At 36.4% G+C, this 19,152-nt stretch overlaps 1 protein-coding gene across 2 annotated transcripts in view; it reads right to left on the reverse strand.

Moving 5' to 3' along the window:
• The window catches only part of LOC308176882 (uncharacterized protein), a 436,002-nt gene that overhangs the window by 91,376 nt on the left and 325,474 nt on the right, over positions 1–19,152 (reverse strand). For both annotated transcript variants that reach the window (XR_013938713.1, XM_080553232.1), the window contains one exon: positions 2,045–2,202. The gene's annotated coding sequence lies outside the window, so the exon portion shown is untranslated. The remainder of the gene's footprint in view (positions 1–2,044; positions 2,203–19,152) is intronic.

Consider the following 19,152-nt stretch of genomic DNA (forward strand, 5'->3'; position numbering starts at 1 on the left):
GTAACTTTATGCGTTATTTTAAAATCAGCGTAGCTAGATTAAATTAGTTTAGGAATAGAAGAGATAATGCATATCACACAAGTGTGAACTTCTACATTACCAGAAGAATTTCAGTTGATCCACAGCTATTCCTCAGTCCCATGTTGTAAGAAGTATGTGGGACCTGCACTTTGTCCCTTTGCTTTGATATTATTTCTATCCTCAACTTTTGCTTGCAGTCCCATAATGGAACTCTGAAAACAGCTGAGTTAGGAATGTGCCAAAGAAAAAGGATCATGTGCAGAAAGTGCTAAAAGTAGAATAATAAAACTTAAATTTGACAGATAACTTGTACATATAGAAACATTAAAATGAAAAATAAAAAGGTAAAAGTGATTGAAAATACCCTCTCCTCCCCCCAGCCCCAGATAGATTGATTATCTGATTATCTGATAGAAGAAGAGAAAAAGTAGCTTCTCTTACTGTGTGAGATGAGCAGGAAATTTTAGATATTTTTGTTAAATACAGCTTTTTTTCCTTTGTGAAAAAACATCTTGGAAGTTGGGCCTGTAATATTATGGCAGTTATATGATGCTAAGCAAAAAAAAACCATATGTGTGTTATCACATAGCTTTCCTCTCTTTCAGCTTAGGCTGCCTTTAGCTTCCTAGGGCTTCATACAGCTGACTTCTATTTCTCAGTCTGATGAAAAAGGGATTCTTCTGCTATGCACAAGCCCATTTTCGCTATCAGAATGTGCAACAAGTCCTCTCCTGACATCTTACACTCTCTTCTTATTCTGAAAGGGAATGTCAGACTACAAGATGGTACACACCAAGTCATTACATTTCCTTTTTCTGCACCTCCAGGTTGGAAGAAGGTTTATGTAGCAACAACAGTCTGTTTTTCTTTGCATTGTTTTTCTTATTTATTTGTGTTGTGTTTCTGCCACTGTGACTTAATTTGTGCAAGTGACAGTATTGTCTCACCCACCTTCCTGCTGCCAGCAGGAAAGGAATTAAAGCTTGGCACTGATGTCTGCTGGTGGGTTTGTAAGACTAAACACGTTGGTTTTATTTAACTCAATTTTATTCTTTCTGTTCTGTCCTCTAGGATTGGCATTAATACCCCCCAGATGAATGAAATGCAGTGTTCCAAAACTACTTATATGCTATGTGATTTATTTGGTACATAAATGTTTTACATTCTTCTTTACCTCTAAGCCAGCTATTCACCATTTTTAAGGGAAACAAACAAAAAAGTTATGTACTACACAGTGTCAAAAATCCCTTTGAAACAGAAGAGGAAAGAATGTGTGGAGAGAGGGGGGAAAGGAAGATTTCACTCTGCAAATTTCTTGGACACAGCTCACCTGGGAAACGAAGGGACTGAAATCTCCCTCTCAGTAGGCAATTCATTTATACTGCTCATTGTCATTTCCTAGGTGATCATCATCAATTCCTTGGTTACTCTACATAGATATTTCTTGATTTCTAACCACTGCTTTTTGTATAAATAATTACAAATTCATGGGGACACAGAGAGAAAATATGCTGTCTTGTTGATAAAGACTCTCAAGATGGGTTTTGGGAGACCCATATTAAAAGTTCCACATCGACTAGTATTTATTACTCCATATGTAGTGCAACAGCAATTACAAGAAAATTTGCAATGGACTAACTTCAGGGTACATAGCTATTAGTCTACGAGAAACTTTTAATCTAATTCATATCAGAGACCTTGGATTTGAAATAAGCAAAATTGTGAAAAACTGCAAAATAATCCAATGAGCTTTATCCTTTTCCCTCTCATATAGTGAGATAATATGCTTGCTTGGACTAGACAGTAGATATGAAGTGAGCTAATATTGAATGAAAACAAACTGGTAATTTTGATCTCTTGCCTTCTCTGCTTAAGCTTTTTACCCAATTCCCGTTCTCCATTGACTGGAATACAAGTTTAACTCAAATCTGTTTTATAAGCCTTTTTCAAACATTGCGTCCCCAACACACTGTTTTTGTGTTGTCTATGATGTTCAGATTTTGATAAAGCAGTGCCAACTCACCCATGCTGAGTCCACAAAGGAAAAAGCCCTTCACGATGCTGCAGGTGGCACTGCGGTGTGGGAGGGTAATAGTCGTTGCCATTTTCAGCCAACACAGAGAAGCAGAAGAGGAGTCCCTCCGTGGTACTTCTACGGTTCTCCCACCAAGGGATTCTGTCCTAGCAAGGGCATTGAAATGACTGTCCTAAAGTTGATTTGACAACAGAAGAGGACAGGGATGCAGGATTTATTTCAAGTTTAAGGTCTTGCATATTTGCAGCTGACAGGCTGAAGAGAACTGCACCACAGGCAGCAGAAATGGGTCAAGCATTGGTGATGGGGCATCACACTGTGAAGAAAAGCACTCAAGGGGAGAATCTTTAACATCATTTGAAAAAGTTTAAACACAGAAATGTAATTAGAGATTGAACAGTTGCTTTGAAGGTGACATAGTAAAAAGGTTTGTTAAGGACTAGGCAACAGACACTTAAAAAAAGAAAAGAGAAAGGTTAAAGAAAACTTCAGAACATCTAGGTAGTCTTGCATAAACACAGTACACATAAATAATGATAGTTTATAACATTCATCAATGAAAAGCAGCAATTTTTCACTAATCATGTGATGAGATACAAATGAAAACGTAGAAAACAAGGTAAGATGAAAAAAGTGCACTTATTAGGAATTAAATATCCCTTACTAACTTTACATTCACACAAAATACCTCTTTGTACGGTGAATAGATAGGTTCTGATCTAATACAAAGAGCTGCCTTTATTATCAGAGAAAGGAAACATTTGGAATACTTTCAAGAGCTCAGAGCACCTAATTATTATTGTTTTTAAGCCACAAATCCAGGCAGTCCAGCAGAGGGTAACAAAAGATTCAAGGCTTTTAATAATTCAAAAAATTTAAAGATGGTAAGCCTGTCATCTTTGGCAAAGAGAAGGAGGTGGAAGATCAGCAAGACTGTTCCAAAGGCAATAAAAAGGAAAATTGTTAAAACTGCACTGCAGCTAGCAAGACAAAATTAATATATATATGCATATATATATATATAAAATAAAAAAGGAACTAATGAAAATACTGAAAAAAAAAATAAGACATGAAACTAAAGAAGAAATGTTCAGGATAGCATAGGGCTAGAAACAGAATATCTTTTGTAGGGCTAATGCGGTGCCAGTGAATAGAGGCAGTGCATTAAATGCTGCCATCCACTTGGTAATAGCCCTGATCTGTGCTGCCATGCTCTAAAGCATGCACTACTGCGTTGTCTTTCACTCTGCCAAAAGTTTCTTGCCACTGCTGTGTGGTAGTCATCCTTTTTCCTTAACATTTATCCTAAGAGTATCTATCACCAGTTGCTGTTTTGTTATTACTAGTAAAATTATTGTTTGATTAGACTATTTTCACTCAGGATTTTCACAGTTACTTTTGTCAACTTGAGAAATGTTTATGAAGGGAAGATGGTCTTCCATCCAAAGGCAGAAAGACTGTAAACCTAGCTTTAGGAACCAATGCAAGGAAAGTGCTTCTCCCGTTGTGCTTTCTTAAGGAAGTATAAAAGGAACTTCTTGCCAAGAAAATTGTGAATGTAATGGGTTTGAAATAATAACAAAGAAGTGGAAAAGATTATGGAGAAAAGTTAGTATCTTAACTAAAAATGAGCCACCTCACCCTAGAATTCCATCACTGTGAATTGATAATAGATGTCTTAGGACAAATACAATTTTTAAATGAGTTTCTTCTGGAAAAAAAAGTTTCTCAAGTTTGAATCATATTGAAATCACTTTTGAATTACAAATATTTATGGGTTTAGTTATTGAGACTTCAGCCATGATGCGTTTTTTCACTCTGCTTCCAAACTGAGGATAACTTGGTTTAAAATCACTGTGTAATTTACAATCAGTGATGAGAAGACCGTGCTCCAAACTCCTTTACGCACTTCAGAATAGACTTGCCTCTGGTGTGCTTGTATTCCTCCAATGGGCATTCCTCCCCATTTCAGTTTAAGAAGATGAAAAAAATGTTTAATTTTCTGAAATGCATATATAATACAAATTTCCATAATAACATCACCAGAGAGAAAGATGAAAGAAAAAAAAATTGTTTAAAAACACTAAACTCGTTTGTGAATGTCATCTACATTCATAGGGTTTTTTCTTCCATGGAAATAAGCAGACCAGCTTTCAACCCCTACTTCACAGGATAGCACAGAAGGCATAAGAAAGCCAAGGGTCTTACATAGACCCTTTTTCCCTGTCTTTTCAGTTTCCCGTGAATATGCACCTATATGGGGAGCTGACTGTTGGAATGTTTTCCAGAATAATGTTTCTTCTCTCTGACCAAAGCTACACAAAAAATCTCCTTGGATGGTGGTTTTCCCCTTGAAAGTTCATGCAGAGGCAGACAAGCAAACCTTCCACTGCTTATGCCACCCATCAGTTTTCAAAAGGGAACCTGGGTTTTAATCATTTAAAAAACTTGCTGAGCAATTTCTGTTCTTTCACTAGCCTACAATATAAGTAAGAATGTCTTCCCAATAATTATTTTTAAAAATAATTTCTTAAGGCCTGATTTCCAATTCAATCCAACAATAAATCTAGTAAGAAATTAATATTACTTAATTTAAAACATTTAATTGAATGATTTAGCTTTGTGTAAATGTAATGAGCCATTTCATAAAATCAATAACATTGTAAAGAATAAACTAAATTATTATAAACGAAGGCAATAAAGAAAGAACTCTTCTGTATTAGAGGGGTGACACTTGATTAATGGATTATTATTGCAGGTTGCAATAGCACAGGCAGAATTACATGGATGAAATTTTTAAAGGTGCAAAGTTTTGCTGCCCAGCATACATACAGCATGTATGCTAGAATTCTAAATTTCAGAAACATAGTGGAGATATTCTTACAAAAACTAGTCTGTTAGGGTGCAACTCTCAGTTTCCACGCATGTCAGCCCATAGAAGGAAGACCTCACCCCCTGCTCTTGAAAACGCCTCCCCTCCTGCTCTGGAGCCCAGTGGCTGATTTTGCTGAAACGCAGTTTGAAAACACGCTTGCTTAAAACCCTCCTCAGAAACATATGGACATGGAATGACAGAGGCAGATGTGAGGGCTCTATGCTTATACTTCAGACTGATAATGTTTAAGGCATCCCTTGTGCAGCATACATTGCTCACCAACATTGTGCTCAAGTGAGTACCATGGCCCTTGTTACTGATTTAAGCATGGTGCTGAGCACAGGTGGCTTCTTCGACCAGTGCTGCCTCAGATGCCACCAGCTCAGTGCACAGGCAGAAAGAGGGTCTCTGGCTACATATGCCTATGTCATTAGTGCTTGCTGTCTTTAAAAGAAAAAGGAACAGTGTCCAATCTATAAGTTTGACTGGTAAGCAGTGTTCAAGGGGAACACTGTTAAAACTTACAGGTCTAAGTTTTCCATGCATAAAATCTTAATAGATTCTGATACCTTCTAACCAAATACATGCTAATTTCCTTCTGTGAGTGAGTAATACATTTGGAATACTGTTATTTGGGCAAATGACAGTTCTTAAATGTTATTTGCTAACCAACAAAATGAAGGGATAAAGCAATTACAAAAGTGAACAAGCATAGTTTACTTTACACACTTAAAATAAATTCTTCGTATCTGCCCACATAGCCATGTATCTTTGAACTTTAAACGTTATTTATAAAAACTGAGTTCCAGATCTAAGCTGCTAGGCCAAAACTAATTCAACATTTACAAATTCTACAATTGTATTTCTCTTTTCTCCCACTAATGTACAATATACTAGAAATTTTCAAAAATGCTTAATGGTTAGTACATGTGTGGAATTTCATTTGCAAACATGAGGTATAATTTATACTAGAAAGACCTAGTATAAATATAATAAGCAAGCACATTGCATACCAGCATCACTACCCATAGTGAGAAAAAAGTGGACTGGTTTATCTATTACTTAATATTGGTGTTATAAATGTTATTTTGTACTAAAGACTGATGTTCTTAAACAGAAATATCCTTGCTTTATAACACCTTCAGAGTTTGAAAAGTGTGATGTTAATTACATTAAATATTTGAAATGCCCAGCCCCTTGATTTTTTTTTTTAAATGCTATTTCTAGAATTGCATGTGCAACACCAAACATTATCAGTTTATTCAGTTTTCCTGTGCTTTGAAAAATCATTCTCTTTTAATAGTACTTAGCAATTTTCCTTGGCCCACACCTGAATGCTCTTTAAAGAAAACATTTTTTTCTTCTATGAAAAAAATTAAAAACTGCAAATAGAGATTTCATTTATTTTATTTATATATATATATATATATATGTGCTGTCTCCTTTTTAGATTAGGGGAATATCAAAATTATTAACTACAAATGTTCATTAATTGTCTCAGCTAGAACAGCTAGAGGTTTTTTGGCCTTTGAGTTAACAGCCTAGAGAAAGACATAAGATAAACTATATCTTATTTACTACATAAAAGAACAAAACGGGAACCTTTCCTTCAGTTTCTGTATGTTTAGTCCACACCAGTAGGAACAATATGAGGACACCCTGAAGGAAGAAAAGTTAACATGAGAAATGCAAGCGGAAGCATAAGAAAGAAGAAAGTTATAATAAAATAATAATATTAGTAAATAATAATAATAATAATAATAATAATAATAATAATAATAATAATAATAATAATAATAAAGATTTCCACTGTGCCACAAAACAAATGCCAGGCCCTGCCTTCTCTCAAAAGACAGACTGCATACCCTGGTTCATGTGCAAGGAATTGGTCTCCAGAACCGTACACTCACAATTCAAAGCTTACACCAAAGACTTTGGTTCTTGTAGCAGGACAGCATTTCTAACTTTAAAAATATCATGAAATGCAAACTATTACATGAGGTAGAAAACAGCTGTGATTAAGAGAAAAGAAGAATGCCGAAGGCAGAAAGTGTCTCAATCTACAATCCTACTTGGAAAGCAGAGAGGAACATGAAAAGCAGAAACATAGGTCAGCCTCAGGACAGAACAGATTAATAGAGGGAAACAATCAATGATCTGAAAAAGCTATGTGCAAAACCAAGCCACACGCTCACTGAGTTGCAGATTTATAGGCAAATTCAGATCTTACATTTGGCTCTAAAATGGACAAATGATGGAGGGCAACAAGTCTTTTCCAAAGGCAAAAGCTGCTCACCTACTGTTATCTTAATAATGGAGGAAAGAGAGACATCTAGCTGCTGAAACGAAATTAGCAGGATACGCTAAGTACCACAGCTAAACAGCAGGACCCTAATGGGTCCTTGAACGACGTTGGTGTGACAGTTTGTCCGTATTGCAAAGTGGGCAGGCTCAATGCCATCTGCAAAAGCCTTAACTTATTCAAGGGTGCTTGTGTGAAAAGCCAATGGATTTTCACTGGGGAAGCTGAACAATGGTAAGGGATTGCTTGTCCCTGAACTAGAGCAGCATGGCTTTCAGTCCAAAAACTAAAGAGAGATTGCCTTTATTCACATGAATTGTGATAGCCAGAAATCTGGTTGGAGAGAGGATGAAGAAAATATTTTTTATATTGTAGAGAATTTGAGTGCTCTGTGGAGACAAGAACACAGTCAACTGAGCACCTGAACACCAAGCAGTATGGGACAGCTTTGCTCAGTATGGGATACAGAAGTTAGGCAGTAAACAATAGGGAATGATTAATCAAGTCCCTGGCAATTAAACTAAATATTCAAAGCATTCAAAAACAGGTTGCAATGGGATTTCCTCCTGAGCTGAAGTTTCCCCGTTTTGTATAAAACAGTATTTCTTCCTGTATCCACCAAGGTATTGATCAAAGGCTGCATTTTCACTTGGGTCTCTCTCAACAAAACACAGCAGTAAAATGATAAAGGTAGGCAGGTAGGACACCTTCACCAACACCCAGACAAGTGTGCACTGAGGGAAGGATGAAAGTGCAGTAGTTTCATTCATACAAAAATACCCATCCCTTTCAAACCTGAAAAATTAAATGTGCTCAAGAAACCTGGCTATATTTCTTCATTTTTCACATATACTATATAAGGGTTTTGTACAATATTGGTTAATGCTATCATTTAAGCAATCTGATTTTCACCCAGTTGTCCACTAATAAGGTCTGCCCAGTGACCTTTGTCTCAAGATGCTTCCTATGCGTACACAGTGTTTGGAGACTCTCATAAGATGTATTCTGGATTTGCACACTAGGATTCAAGTCAACATTTACTGTTACACAAAGTAAGTCAGCATTTTTCAAAGAAAAACATATATAATCTGTGGAATATCTCCTACAAATAAGTGATAAAACAGATCAGTGAATGAATTATTACATATGAGCACTGAACATTTTTAGTAGATTAGCTTTTCTCTAGCGCTGAAGTGATGCATTTTTGTTGTTGACTTTAAAATTAATACAATCACAACTTAACAGATACAAAACAGAAAAAAGTCAAACTAATCACCAATGTCCTAGTATAGTATCTCTCATTTTCACTTGCAACTGATATCCATGTAGAACTTAAACATCTTACTAACTAATCAGTATGCAACCAGTCACAAGTATTATCTTAAATTTTCACGTATGGGGAAATGTTACCAGTTGAACATTGTGTACCAGTTACACTCACCTTGGATTAAATTGGATAATTCATAAATGGCACCATCCTTTTGCCACACATGGAACACTTGCTAAAAGCCTAGTACCCAGCACTTACATGGTCAACAAGTACTGTAAAAAGAGACTGAAGTTAACTTCTGCTGTTGTTTTTTCCCTTAATATCTACTTATCTAATGACATGCATATCAGTGCAATGACCTGGCTCAGCGAGGCCTCTTTAGCACTGAAACTGTGATGTGCCAGCCACAACTGCCTCAAAACCCCCAGAAGTGCCATTACTATCATCCACTGCTAGCAGTATCAAATGCCATGAGTGTCAATTCAATAACCAGGGCATGCAAATTGATCTTCTTCACAAACAATTCATGGAAAGTGTCACATGGATATATCATGGAAAAATCCCAGTTTGCATAATATTGAGAAAAAGTGTTCTCTACTCTACAATATTTGTAAAGCTTTTCAGGTTTGATTAAACAATGGAAGTGTATTTAGATCAGTTACCCAAGAAGAAAGATTGTATAAACAGACTGTGAAGATATAAAGAAAATATTGATATTTTTTCTTAAATAAAAATTGTCCCCTTGCAGTAATGGTCATTCCAAAGCTCAGGCTCTAAACTGATTTTCACAGATCTGGAGCTCAATCCAATGTAAAGAAATCAGCTATAGTTAAGTACCTCACAGATTTACTATTCTACCCAACCTGTTCTACAAACAGCTGGTAGATGCTTGTGACCTTTTCCAAAGTTTAGAATACCTTTTGTTTACAATTTCTCTTTTCAATAATGACTTGAAAGGATTTTCCACATGATATATACTGGTACAAATATCGGCATTGCAGTCTTAATCTACATCCTTTTTTTTTTTTTTTTTTTTTCCATCAGCTATTTTCCCAGAGAAGACTTTAATACTTAAATCTTGCTTAAACTCTTGGTGTTTTGAACAATTCGCATTCTTAGGGTACACTGTTCTAGGCATATCTGTGACTTAAACCAATGGCAAGGACCTCATGATTCTCAGGTTTGGACCACTTAATAAAATTTTATCTTCTAAGTGAAAATAAAAAAAGTAGTATTCCTAAAAACAATTTGTTTGTCTTTAGTATTCAGGTAGCATGTGAGGAAGGGTTTTTAAGGGTCAAAACTTTAGCCCATCTGCTTATCTCTCAGTCTGAAAAGTAAGAAGGGAGTGAGAATGTGTGCCTGAATACACAGGAAGAGGAGAGAAGGAAGCTTCTCTTCAGCAAGCAGCAACAAACAGCTTCCTAGACTTTGAACCAGCACTGTAAACAAAACAAAACAAACAAACAAACAAAAAAAGCTGCATTCATGGATAAAAAAAAAACATATGAAATGAAATATGAAAAGTTCAGTAAAAGATGGGGGGAACTGCAGATCTCTGATGTATAAAAAATCTTGTTTCAACTGAAATTTGCATCAGCAAAATAATGTACAACCATTCATTGATTTAGCCTTGTAACTCACTTCTGCAAAAAAAGGTGTAACAATGGTTGCAAATACATTGTAATTTAAGGATATGTATAATTGAAGTAATTTAAGTAAAGCCTAGGTAAAATATGAAGGGTGATAGAATGCATTTTGTCCACAACTGATATGTGGTGAGGAAGCATTCTCTCTTTAATAGATAGATCTAGTATAGAGTTAAAGCTATGGTCAAGTGTGCAGCATAGTATATATTAAGAGATAAAAAAAAATATAATTTGAAAATTGAAAATGTCAAAGTCTATGAAAATATCAAAGAAAAAGCAAAACTATAACTGAAGAATTCTTTACTTCCCAGTTCTATAATTGTAAAACACAGCTCATTCTGTCTCCAGACATAAGTTGCATTTCCTTACCTTGAGAAGAAAATAAGCATAGCTAGGAGTTGGGATAAAAAAAAAAAGTTAAAAAAAAAAAAAGAGAGGTAACATGCTTAAGCAAGTTAGATGGGATGACATTGGTCTATTCTCCTTTGTTATTCTATGCCTAATGAAGTGTCTGGGTTGTTGGAAAGGCTTCTGCAGCATGATCTGATTGTTGTAGTTGCCTGTTTGTTTGCTGTGAGTTATTGTTTTATTTGGCTTTCATTTCTGAGCTGTTTCCCTGGTCTGTTGGGCAGACGGATGCTGCTGGATTGTGTTTATGAGCCTGTAAATGATTGGGGAGCTGTTGCTCTAACATAAGAGATTATGGGGGGGGGAAGGGGGGGGGGTGTGCTGTGCTAGGAAGAGCACAGACTGCTGCAGCATATGATGGTCTTTCTGTGTCCAAAACCCAAGGCAATATATGAATGCACAACAAAGGTTTCTGTTTTGTTTTGTTTTGTTTTTTTCCCCAAAAGCAAACTAGTTGGTCAGCAAAGAGAACATATTGCCCAGTGTCCTCCATATCTAATAGCACGCTGAAGGTTTCAGCATGGTGAATCAGTATCTCCAACAGTAGCATCTTGCAACAGCTTATATCTACCTACGAAAAGTATGATGAAGGGATCTCATCTTCACAGCTGTAGCTTTGCCTTCTTATTTAAGTCATAGTCAGTATTTTTGTTTATGCCACAATCTGACATCAATCACCTAATATTGTGCTGAATAAATCAAATCTTTAGAAATGAAATTCTCATGCTTCACTGCAAGTAAGAAAAGAATATTTCATGCGAGTCCTGTACAAATACTTTCTGAACTGCAGAATAGAAGATATGCATTATTTTGGAAAAATTACTTGGCACTTATGGAATCATTTTGACTTTTTAGTTTCAGTTGCTTATTTCCCTGACCATTTTTAAGGCCAAATATCACATAGCATAATAGATATTCACGGAAGTGTTCTCAAAGTAAGGGGTGGAGGAGAGCTGAGGGGAAAGAGGAAGGCTGCATACATTTTCTTTATTTATAGAAAGGAATTGCAAATGCTAGATCAAAAATTTGGTGCATAGACCTTGAAGCCCCAGTGCTCACCCATGGTCTCCATTGGAAGATAGCTGCCCTTTGCTAAGACAATTCAAACTCTGTAACAATACTGAGGGCTAAAAGTTTGTCCTTTTAATTCTCCTAAAATCATGAGTTATTAACAAGAGCCTTTTGTGATTCTTTCCCACATGGACACTACAACGCATTCCAGTTCATTACTCCAAGGGTTTTAAAACCAGTTCAGGAACTCAAAAATTATCCCAATAAATATCTCTCCCAACAGTCCTGTTGAATAGGAAGGTAATCGGAAATATGATTCATTTGTTTGCTTGTTTGTTTTCAATGGTATGGCTAATACTACTGTGCATTTTAGGTAAGACACAACACACAAAAGTAGACAGATCACCAACAGAAACCATGCAATAAAATAAAGAAATAAAATGTATTTCTACAGAGGTCTTTAGGTACCACAATCCAGACCATCTAGTCACCACCTGCTATACTAGATGCCACTGTGCTATTTCTTTGGTGGTTTTCAATTTAACATTCAAGTTCCTCAGGAGTCTAGCCTTTTGCTTCTGTGTAGACCAGGTTAAAGTAGTTCAAAATATGAAGTAACAAAGAGTGACAAGGTTTATATCACAAATTCATACCTCAATTTCTATGAAAAAAGCATTACGCACACCTCAGTAACCCCTTGGTCAATTCCTCACTTTCCTACACTGGCAGTCTCACACAGCACCACTCACATTTATTTAGACAGCCAGTTATTCCTCACTCCTGTCAGCTAAGCACAGAGAAAAGAAAAAATAACATTCACAAGCAACAAAGAGCAGCAATATACTGATAGCCAACTGACAGTCTCTCCATGAAAGCTTCCCAGTCCCTCCTGTAGGCATGGCAATAGAAGGAATTCCAGCTCTGATTCTACTGGAGAATCTTTCAGATTTTAAACATAATTGCTCAGCTCTGCTCCCTCCCAGACTAAAGCACTTAGTTTTCCCATTTAAGCCTGCAACCATACTAACTGCATCACATGGTCCCAAATACAGAAACCAGCTGCAAAGTATAAATGAATGAGCCTATGTTATACTTGGTCTTTGTCCATTACCTCCTGCAGAACTCTTGGTTGAGGGAACACTTCAATATCCTCTGTGGGGCAAGCATGATTAAGAGTTAAGATTATAATCCACCTGCAAATTAAGTTGGATGGGTTAGCTGAATTATTAGCCCCTTCCATCAATAAATTCTGTTTCAGCAAGTGGTATTTCAGACAGTCACTAGGAGATGGGTGACACAGTTGGTTTCACTGGCACAGCACACAAGGTTTTATTTGTCAACAAATGGGTTTCATGATCCATCATTAACACTTGATTGATCGGCCCAGCACTTTGGCAGAATAATTTTTTATCACACTTTTCTACTGCAGAATGTATTTCAGGAACCATCTTACCCACTGATTCGCTGGCAGAGGGAGGCTTCATTGGCAGAAGGCAGAATGTTTCCTTGCATTCTCTGCCGGTCAGCAGGCAAGCGTGTAGTAGATAACATGAGGGACTACGTTATGGTTTCGTACTTTACATCTGTTTTTGTTATGATCCGATCTGTCCCTCCTCTTTTCACAACAAAAACAAGCCTCACATAGTTTTATCATTCATCTAACATAATACAGATCTCCCCCGATGTCAAAAACAAACAACCAATAAAACCCCAACCCAACCAAAACAACCATTCTATATCCCAAATTTAAAATACTCACCTCTACAGATTTTCTGTATTTCTTTGTGCAATAAATAAATCCAATCAGAAGAGAAATACACTAACTCACTGTGACAGATTGGACTCCATCTGTCAAGATCTCATGTTTGATATAGACTGGAAATTGTAGATAAAGGGGAAATATTCAGGTACTGTTCTTTCGATGAATGTCCCAGAGGGAGATGAAGAGAATGATAAATTGGTTATGGTTACACTCTGAGCCAAGCCATTGGAAGCCTAATTAGGATCCAAAGGACTGCAGCCAGTAAAGACAGATGCCGGAGAGAAGTGTAGTGGGGAGAAAAGGATATTAGTTTCAACTGGGAGAGAACTAATATACAAATGACCTTAACTGTTAGCCAGGAAAGAGTATACTTTGTCAGCTTGGTTCCAGAAGGAGTTCCTGTATATGCAATAAAGGTTATTTTAGAAATAGATTAAAAAAAAAAAAAAAAAAATGAGGTTATGAGGTTTATTTAGGAAATACCTGAGAGAAGGAGGACCATCAACCAGCTCAGAGCATTAGCCTGAAAATTGGAAACCTTGATGACTTGCTTCATGGCAGCCTTCTGCATGACTTTAACCAAGGTATTTAATGTGTGCTAAGAAGCATGCATAGCATGTGTGTGCTTAGAGATTGCAATATGCTCTTCTGGGGCAAGACAAATATACTTGCAAGGGAAATGTCCAAATACTAACAGGGACTACAAACATTTGAAGACATACTTTGGCATTTGGAGTGGCTTTTACACTAAGTAGAAGAAAATAACTCCAGGTGATAGCACAGGAACAAATATTAATTTCACCTAATCAAGACAAAACTAAGGACCTGACAAAGAATATTTATGAAAATTCACTCCAACCCACTGCAAAGAGCGTTGTTACTAAAACTGACAGGCCAGCAAAGCTAACAGAGGGTACTTCAGTCCTCAGGGACTGGGAGGTGACCCTCTGACAGACGGCGATGCTGACAAGAGGTAGAGGGCAAAACCAACTGATGGGCTGAGCTGACCGCTTGCACTTTGAGATGTACAGTGAGTGAATACAAGATTGGATTTTATTCATGTGAAGCTGTTTCTCAGTTAGAAGCTTAGTAAATTCCAGGACTGGAGGAGGAAATAGCGTGGGGGAAACAGAGTGAAATTCAGAGTTCTGAAATATTTTGATGGCAATTTCCTCAGACTTAGGATGGTGTCACTTTGGTTCAAATAAGAAAAATGACATCATAGGTAACATCCAGCTTTCCTCATAAATTTTATCAAAAATTAAGGCAGGAATCATTTCAGACAAAGCTGTAAGGGAAAACCACTTCTTACTGTGTGAAACAAAGGAAGGGTATTAATATGGAGTCAGTGGAAAGACCCTGAGCCTGTGGTACTGGTTTCAGGAGAAGAAAAGCTGCCTGCAGGGAAGGTCACTAGCATCTATGACTATGTCGCTGCAGTTTGATGTTTGGTCACACTTCCCTTTTGACTCTATATGCCTATTTAAAACTCAACCTTCAGACACTAAAGCTGAACAGGATCACAGGACTAAGTAAATGATCTTCCCGTGATGAAGGAGTGCTCTGTCTCTTTCCCAACTGCTTACAAAGCTCCAGTGCTTTTCTGTTATAAACATTCTTGGTAAGTTTTCTGCTTTATTAATGTTTGAAAAGAAAGATGTACACCGCTACTTCCAAGAGAAAAAATATTTATTCTGGATTTATGAAAGAGCTATTAGTAACTGAAATCCTCTAAGCAACATATTGTTGCTAATGAAACAAATTAGATAAAAACAGTACAGGCTTCAGGAAGAAAGAAACCCAGATATTTACCTTGACAGACATGAAAGAAGACATAAACATATCCGTAGTTATAATATAAATTGCTATTCATTTCTAGATATATTAACTCATATCAAAGAAAGAAAAATGGTAGTGATATTATTAATAAGTATGTTATGTGTGGTAAGTTTAGTGGCTAAGACTTGAGTTAAACTATGCCCAATCTTGTCCTGGTCATAGCAAGAAAATTCATTTCAGAATTGCACATAACGTATGAGACCAGTAGAGCAACTGTCAAAAACAACAGGACAATTACCATAATCTCATCAGTAAACCACAGACACGTGATAATACCTTGCTTACAGATGCCTGATAAATGTACTTGAAAATAAGAGAACAAAGAAATCTTCCAACCTGTAACATATGCTTGCTTGGTCAGCAAATTAAAATATTTGAAACATCTACACATTTACAGCACACAAGAATTGGTTATATAGCAGAATTCACTTCTGTTATTATCCACATTTTTTATTCTAGAAGCAGGTTTAATTAAATGACTGAAAAAGATACCAAAAACCTGTTACTAGCTGTGATACTGCACTGTAGCACCACAATTGCTTAGGAAACACAAAACATAGTACTCCACACCCACAATTATGTTAATAGTGCCTTCTCCCTAATTTAGTATTTCTTCATACTTAATTCATTTTCTTGTTTCTGACTGATCAAGCTATGAAATGGACTATGCCACTTATAAAACTAATGACTTTTTACTTTCTCATATACTGATAAGAAACTTAACATCACAACAGAAACTCCAACAGTAATTGGTCTTCAGTGTCACTATGCACCAATTAACTTAACACTAAAACACAAACTTTTATTCAACAAACATCGTAGACAGAATTGAAAACACTCATGCTAACAGAGACCTTTGTTAAGATGATATTAAGGTATGCATTTTCAGGAAGATGCACAGTGAATTATGAAAATGACTTCTGTTAAAAACAACAGATATTGCACATAATTATTTTAAGTACAGTGAAATTTTCTCTATAGAAACATTTCCCAAAGACAACATTCTTGATATGATACAGATTAAAAGAGAATGAATATAGAGGTAGTGAATGAAAACAGTTCAGCTGTTTGAAAGTGAAATTATATAATCTCCAAATTCCAACCCCTTCAATTCTGTGATTCTGTGATTCCAGAAAAAAAAAAAAAAATAAAATCAGCGTAACTGTGGCAAGAGCTATGGAACTGAACTTGCAAATGAGTACGAAAGTACAAAATTCAAGCCTGTTGTAAGAGTTATAACTGTGGTGTAAGTGGGTGTCAGGGCCATCTCACTGAGCACACTCAGAGCACATAGCCTGCTAACTGCCCTGATGGACCAGGCCAGTTGTCTGCATAGGTGAGCCAACAGACCATCTCCAAGCTAAGTGCTTGACTGAGCTCCTAGCTACCTTCAGCATCAAATATTTGACTAATAGCTGCAGCTGGTCTCCAGCCAGGAGTTTCAGTTATGAAGTTATAGACTATCCATGTGCTGTATTGGTCATGTAGGCCAGCTGGATAAAATGATTTAGCAGAGCAACAGCTTGGGAAGCCCATCCCAATCCACCTGAAGATTGTAAGGACTCTTTTAATTGAGCATTCTTGTTTATGAGTATCTATTCAACAGAACTTGTAACTAAAGGTCTGTGTAAAGCCCTTCTCATTTTTGAACTCAGGGAATCCAGGCATTCCCTAGCATAACAGGAAGCAATATGTATTCAGTAACTAGTAAAATAATGGCTAAAATCCAAGATACAGATATACAAGTCACTATAACCCTGTAAGTAATTGCCCATATGCAAATTTTTCTCATGCAATAAATGCAAGATTAATCATCTACTTTGAGTCTCATTTCTCACTACTATTTCCTGTGGAGTAAAAGCATACACAAGGGCAACTACTACAGACTAGTTTTTGATTTGTAAAACTACACCAGAACATACTTTACATTAACTGGATCATGTAGCTAACTGGCAAAACTCACTTGCCACTTAATATTGTCAGATACTGAAGTTTCGGCTCCTGTCTGTAACCAAGGAGTTGAACTAATTGAAGCCAAGGATAATTCAGCACAAATCAAATCTTTGGTTCATATTTGTTCTCACATACATTGTATTCAAATAAATGTATATAAACTTCCCCTAATTTCTCTACTGCATTTGTTTTTTAAAAGTATTTAAGATCTTCATTGGCATTACTACTGATTATTTGATTACATAAACATTGAATTTTCTGGATTTCTTAATTTCCTGTCTCACATTCCTGCTAATTGCAATAGAAACTTGAGTCAAATATTCCCTGTGTCACTGGTACATTATGCGACAATATGAGGTGTTGACTAGCAGATATTTGGGTTATCTTAAAATCAATGACACTTAAATGGTGTCAAAAGAAAAAAATAACCTAAGCATTGTAAATGAAAAGTAAAGTAAGTAGCCCTGCATTACACTCTAACAATTACTCAATGACAAAATGATAACCAGGTTAAAATAAATGATGCATTTGGTCACCTGCACTCCTTCAGCAATGTAATGCTGAACGAAAACCTGAAGTTGCACTGCTTTTTCTTCTATAAAATTATTTCATGCTGCAGACCTGAGACTGCTGGAAAAGAATTGCTCATGTAGAAATCAAAGAAAATAGTTCTAAAAACAACACAGATATGTGTGACTCCCCTTCCTGTGGCCCACTATGCAACACACACAGTTTACTATGTTAAGGCACAAATTTTTCTCTAACTTGGCATGTTTCCTTAATTATGACAAAATCTTTTTGATGTTGTTCTTTTTCACATACATCTCACAAATACATGTGTTATGTTGATACTTTTTTCTCTCTTAGTGACAAAGGAACTGGAGGTTTAAATCTGAGATAGTCACCTAGCCTTTGACATTGGTAAGATTTAAGAATGACAATTTGGAGATCAAGAGGACTTTACTGGTAGCAGTAGGGATATACAATTTTTGGATTTAGGTAGCTAAAGCAGCAGTCAGACCACAAGATTAGTCTCCTTGATTTTTACCACTGTATTTGAGAAAACAAAACAAAAAACAAAAACGAAAATATTAATATAGATCTTTCTGGGGTTTAGATCATAGAGGTGTCACAGGGCATTATCACACATTTCAATTCTCTGTATCTCAATTCTCTGTATTTTTTTTAATGTTCCAGGCAGGATACCTTCCAAACATAGACAAAAATCTGTTTGCTTGTTCGTTTGTTTTATATACCTTACTACATACAGAATAAAACCAAGTACAGGACAGTGAGGCCTTGACTCTGAATACATTTCTTTTTCCCCTGCATTGTTCAATGTTCATGAAGAGACTTAAAATCCTTAGTCAGGGATTACTTCAACTTCTTTTCAACATGTGCAGGATACTGGTGGCCGCTCTCCAGATCCAATGATATTATTTCATTACTTTATAGGATGCCTGAATCTGCATCCAGTGCTTTAAAATAACCATAGGATTGGCCCTTTTTGTTTACTTAAGCTTAACTCTCTAGCTCAGGTTAGCTTTCTGCCTTGCATGTTTAGGTTCCATTGTGTGCTTCTGGCAGACATTGATTTCCTTTTATTTCTCTATAACCTTATCCACACTGCACAGTTTTCATTCAAGTTACACCACTCAATGTATTAATTACTTCCAATTCCTGTTTTAACAAAGGGAATGTTAAAGGTCATGATAAATAGAAGTGTAGGTGAGATGACTGAGAAGTGATTCTGGCATACGAAAGCAAGATTGTCTGGTCTCATGATAGATTATTGCATTTGTTTCAACTGAACTGCAGCTTCATCTTGAGTAATATTATGACTGCCTTAAGCTCTATCAGCTTATTTGCATTAACAAGTAAGATAGGTCAGCACCTATATAAATGCAGGGTGAGAAACAAAGAGTTTGATTTGGGAAGAAAATGGGGAAGCTGGTGTGTTAAGGTCTTAGTTAAAGATGCCATTTAGGACTCGGTCATGCTGGTATCAAGGAACAGACCTAGGAAAC

The sequence above is a fragment of the Anser brachyrhynchus genome (genome assembly GCF_964034855.1).
Source record: "Anser brachyrhynchus genome assembly, chromosome: 13".
Classification (NCBI taxonomy): domain Eukaryota; kingdom Metazoa; phylum Chordata; class Aves; order Anseriformes; family Anatidae; genus Anser; species Anser brachyrhynchus.